Raw genomic sequence first — 6000 nt, 5'->3', positions numbered from 1 at the left:
TTCTTGAACATTTGCCACCCTCCAGTCTTTTGGCACAATTCCCATTTCGAAAGACTTGAATTATTAGTGCCTCAGTTACATCATCCTCAAATTCCTTTAACTTGCTGGGACATATACCATCTGGATCTTGCAGTTTTTCTATTTTTTCCTATAACTTTTTTTAATCCATATCATTTTGAATTCTTATCTCCAGTACTGACCATTGTGCATCAGAGCATGTTTACAGTCATAATCTCCTCAAAGACTGATGGAAAATATTTAATAAGCACCTCTGCAATCCTCTTGCTGATGAGTAAAAGAGTGCCAAGTTTATTTCTAAATGATCCTACAATGTCTTGTTGCGAATTTCTTAAATGTTGTCAGAAATCTTATTTTGATGCCAGTTGGCCCTCCAATCTAACCTTCCAGTTACCTTATATAGGCCTGGAAATTATCTGATTAAAATTACATTCCAGTTCTGCACTAGTTGTTTAATAGTCCACATATGTTCAATGTCTGATTGACATTTTTTGGAGACAGAACAGAAGATCTATGCAACACTGCAGGGGGTCACCTGATCTTAGTAGAAGTGATGTTTTAAAGCAATTTTAAACCAGTTCCTTGGAATTGGAATCTGTGAAATTTCAGATTTTCTTGGTCATGGTGTCATAGAGTCATTTACAGCACAGAAGGAGGCCTCTTGGCCCATCGGGTCCATGCCAGCTCTCCGTGGAGCAATCCAGTCAGTCCTGCTTCCCTGTTCAACCTCCTTCAAATGCCCATCCAATTTCCTTTTGAAATCATTGATTGTTTCCCCTTCCACCACCCTCAGGTTGCGGCCTACAAGAGCTTTATAAAGTTTCAGCATAACTTCCCTGCTTTTGTACTCAATGCCTCTATTTAGGCGCAGTGGTTAGCACCGCAGCCTCACAGCTCCAGCGACCCGGGTTCAATTCTGGGTACTGCCCGTGTGGAGTTTGCAAGTTCTCCCTGTGTCTGCGTGGGTTTCCTCCGGGTGCTCCGGTTAGCTCCCACATGCCAAAGACTTGCAGGTTGATAGGTTAATTGGCCATTATAAATTGCCCCTAGTATAGGTAGGTGGTAGGGAAATATAGAGACAGGTGGGGATGTGGTAGGAATATGGAATTAGTGTAGGATTAGTATAAATGGGTGGTTGATGGTCGGCACCGACTCGGTGGGCCGAAGGGCCTGTTCCAGTGCTGTATCTCTAAACTAAACTAAATAGGAACAGTCTTTCCTTGTCGAACTTATCTAAGCCTGTCATAATCTTGTACACTTTATTAAATCTCCCCTCAATCTTCTCTTCTAAGGACAATAAACCCAGATTTTCCAACCTAACCTTGTAACTAAAATCCCCCATCCCTGGAACCATTTGGTAAAGCTCCTCTGCACCCTCTCAAGGACCCTCACATCCTTCCTGAAGTGTGGTGAGCAGAACTGGAGGCAACATTCCAGTTGGGGCCTAACCAGAGCTTTACAAAGGTTCAGTATAACTTCCCTGCTTTTGTACTCAATACCTATATTTATGAAGCCTAATATCCCATATACTTTACTAACCACTCTCTCAATATATCCTGCCACCTTTAAAGATCTATGTACAGGTACCCCCACATTCCTCTGTTCCTGCACACTCTTTAGAACTGTGCCATTAAGTATATATTGCCTCTCCCTATTCCTTCTGCCAAAATTCATCACCTCACATTTGTGTTAAGACCAGGTGCAAAATGTGTCTAGGGATCTGTTATATCAGGTGAAGATAGTAACAGGGTTTAATTTTAAACACACTGTATTTTGAGCTCCCCCTTTGTGAATCCTTGTTCACAGCTTTCCAATTATAAAGACAAAGAAATCAATGTACACAGGTTTTCTGAAGTTTAATTTTATTAAAACTTAAACTCTAATACGGTTAATGCCTACAGATATACAACGCGCCCACGCTAGCATGAACATACACACATGCAAATAGAGCCAGGAAAAGAGAGGAAAATATCGTAGAAAGGGGTTCGAGAAGAGTTTCTTGTTTACTGTGCTTCAATCTCACTTGATTGTAAGTAGTCTTGCTGTTCGTCGGGGGCCCAGTGTTCTTCGTAAACCTTGTTCACGTAGGAGACTTTTCACTCTTTGAGGTTCAGGTACTTTCACAAGATTTGGTTCCGTGGGAAAGAGATGGAGGCAGGCAGGACTGGAGAGGAGGTTCTGTTCAAACCAGGAGCACATGGCTGCGAGTTCAAATCCTCTGTTGGAGGTTCAAATTCTGTTTTCCAATTTAAAATTCCCATAGTTGGCCAGCAGGTGGTCACATGACTGACTGGTTTGACCAGGTCTCTTCTGTGGATTGGGGCAGGGACTATGCAAATGTTTTTCCAGTCAGGGGTGTGCAATTTTAAGTTTTAATGTTCATGTGGTGAAATCATGTATGCGTCAGTCTTGGCAGCTTGGGGCATTTGCCTTATATGTGTCAGTATTATACTCTATCTGCCACCTGTCTGCCCATTCCACTATCCTACCTATGTCCTGTTGCAGGCAGTTCACATTACTGCCACACCTTCAAGGTTGGCATCAGCAAATTTTGAGATTCTACTCTGTATGCCAAGATCCAAGTCATTTATATATAGCAAGAAAAAGCAGTGATCCCAGCACTAAGCCTTGGAACACCACTGTCTACCATCCTCCACTCTGAAAAACAACCATTTACTACACCTTTACTACTAAAAATAGAAAAGCAATTTTTTTTTTTTATATAAAAGGTGTGAAACTTTTTTTTTAAGTGTTGCTGTTCAAAGAGATATAGATGTGCTCATACAGGGTTTTGGAGAGACCACATTTGCAGCACTGTGCGCAGTTTTGGTCTCCGCATATAAGAAAGGATATACTTGCATTGGAGGCAGTACAGCACAGCAAAGGTTCACTAAACTGGCCCCTGGGATCGGGGGCTGTCCTGTGATGAGAGGCTAAGTAAATCAGTACTATATTCTCTGGCATTAAGAATGAGAGGCGATCTTATTGAAATGTGCACGATTCTCAAGGGGCTGGATAGGTTAGACACTGATAGATTGTTTCTGCTAGTTAGGGAATCTAAAACACGGGGGCACAGTCTCAGGATAAGGGGCCAATCATTTAGGACCAACATGAAATTACTTCACTCAAAGGGTTGTGAATCTTTGGAATTCTCTACCCAGAGGGTTGTGGATGCTCCATCATTTAAGGCTGGGATAGACTGATTTTTGGTCTCTCAGGGAATCAAGGGATATGGCAAGCAGGTAGGAAAGTGCAGTTGAAGCCTCAGATCAGCCATGATCTTATTGAATGGCAGAGAGGGCTCGACAGGCCATATGGTCTACTCCTGCTCCTATTGCTCGCTGTTTTCAGTTCTTAAGCCAATTTTTTTTTTCCAATTGGACTCTGACCCTCCTATTCATCAGTATCAATTTTGTTAGCCAGTCTTTTATACGGTAGCTTATCAAATGCTTTCTTAAAATCCATATAAACAACATCCACTGCATTCTGTTCATCAATGTTCTGTTACTTCATCAAAAAACTCAATTAGTCAAGCATGATCTGTCTTTTACAAATCCATGCTGGCTATCATTAATTAACTCAAACACTTCCTTCTAAGTGGGAGTTGATATTTTCCCTAATTAATGTTTCTAAAACCTTACCCACCACTGATGTTAAACTAATTGACTGTAGTTGCTAGGACTGTCGTCACACCCTTTCTTGAATAAGGGTGTCATATTTGCCACTCTCCAGTCCTCTGGCACCATATCTCCGCCATATCCAGGGAAGATTGTGGCAAGCCCTTCCACCATTGCCATCCCCACTTCCTTTAGCAACCTGGGATGCAAGCCATCTGGACTAGGTGACTTATCTACCCCAAGCATAGCCAGCCATTTTAGTACCTTCCCCACCCCAACTTTTACTCTATCCATTGCCTCTTCTCTCGCTGCTTCCACTGATATTTTATCAAGCTTCCATTTCCTTAGTGAACACTGATACAAAGGACTCATTAAAGTATATTAGCCTTGCCCTGTAAGCATATATTACCCTCTCTGGCCCCACTTCACCTCTTACTACTCGCTTACTATTTACATGCCGGTAGAAGATTTTTGGGTTTCCTTTTATGTTGACTGCCATTGTAATACTTTTCTATTTCCTACTCTAGTGCTATCTGTCTCTTCCGATTCTCTGTGCACCTTGGTGTTCCTAATCATATCGCCTGGTTCCCACACCCCTGCCAAGTTAGTTTAAACCCTCCCCAAAAGCACTAGCAAATTGCCTTGCAATGAAATTTATCCCAGCTGTGTTCTGGTCCAGCCCATCTGACCTATGCAAGTCCTACCTTCTCCAGAACTAGTCCCAGTGTCCCAAGAATATAAAGCCCGCCCTCCTGCACCATCTTTCCAGCCACACATTCATCTGTACTATCCTCACTTGCATGTGGTACTGGGAATAATCCAGAGATAGCTAACTACTTTTGAGGGCCTGCTTGCTATTTTCTTACCTAGCTCACTAAACTCTTACCTCAGGACTATATCCCTCTTCCTACCTATGTTGTTGGTACCAACATGGACCATGACTGCTAGCTGTTCACCCTTCCCCTCAAATGTTCCTTATCCCACCATTATTCCACACCCAGATAGTGCCTTCCCACAGCCACCACTATCCTCCAAACATCATCACATTCACAACACATCAATCCCAGTTCTAGCAAATATTGGAAATCCCCCCCCCCACCCCACCCCTTAACGCAGCAACAACTACCCAATCCTACCAGTACTCTGCCATCACCCTCCCAAAGTCACCAAACCACATCATCATGTCCTCCTTTGGTACATCTACAAACTCTTTACATACGTGCAACATCTCCCTATGAAGTGAATTACATTTTTTAAATTATTAAAGTGTGACAAAATACACTGCACAAGTAAACACACACGCTAGTTTAATTCCCACAAAATTACTGACAATTTGAAATAGAAAGTACTGTTAATACTCCCAGACTTTGTAATAAAAACACTGACTCAATCGTCACGTCTGCAGCCTCAATGCTACATATCAAAGAAGCACACCCTGTTTCACCAACATGATCAGTTAATATAAATATATATTTGAAAATGGCACATAGGGCAAGGTATACAAATATGTAAATTATTTAAATGCATGCTTTGTGTCTTTGTAATTAATTTATAGATTTGTTTAATACTAATGAGCTCATTGGTTGTTGTAATGTGAAAGGAAAACTTTACAAATTCACTGACTTTCACACCAAGTGCAGTGTGTGATAACGAGCAAAAATTATACACAATACAATATATGCATCAATATTATTCACAAGAATCTTAATAGGAGTCGGGGCTTCATTTTGCATAAAATGTAATTGAGGATTTTTAAATGGAATTTTCAGATACTTCTAACAGAATTACTATTAGCTAACTGAATGTTTGGTAGCTAGTAGAATATACCATCAATGTAGCTGGTATTTATAAAACCAGAAGAGGTAGGGGCTTCAGGTACATAGATCTGTTCCTTTCCTATGGTAACATTGGCAAGATAAGAAAAATGAAATGGCTGTAAAGATACAGCTGCAGGTAGTCATCAACCTGAGTCTTACTAGACAGGTACTGTAGTTTAACCCTATGCTTTTTTAAAATGTCAGTCCTTTAATGGGAAACATTTGACAGTATATTCACGAGATCGATAGATTTTTGATACCAAGGGAATTATGGGGATACTGTGGGAGGTTGGAGTTGAGGTGGAAGATCAGCTGTGACCTTACTAAATGGCTCAGTGAGCCAAATGGCCTACTCCAGCTCCTACTTATGTTCTTAGAGCTAATTACAGTGTATTTTCACCACCTAGTGGCAATATACTGAAAAATGCTTCAAATGTAGTACTGCAGAATCCAACATTCATATTTCACAACATGGTCAACGTTCCAGTAGTTACCTTCACTACTCAACACACTGATTTAGCATTGACTACTAGCTGAGTGCGTCAAAC

This window comes from Heterodontus francisci, chromosome 5 (genome assembly GCF_036365525.1).
Source record: "Heterodontus francisci isolate sHetFra1 chromosome 5, sHetFra1.hap1, whole genome shotgun sequence".
Lineage (NCBI taxonomy): Eukaryota > Metazoa > Chordata > Chondrichthyes > Heterodontiformes > Heterodontidae > Heterodontus > Heterodontus francisci.
The sequence above is the reverse complement of the archived record's forward strand: the minus strand, read 5'-3'. Positions refer to the sequence as shown.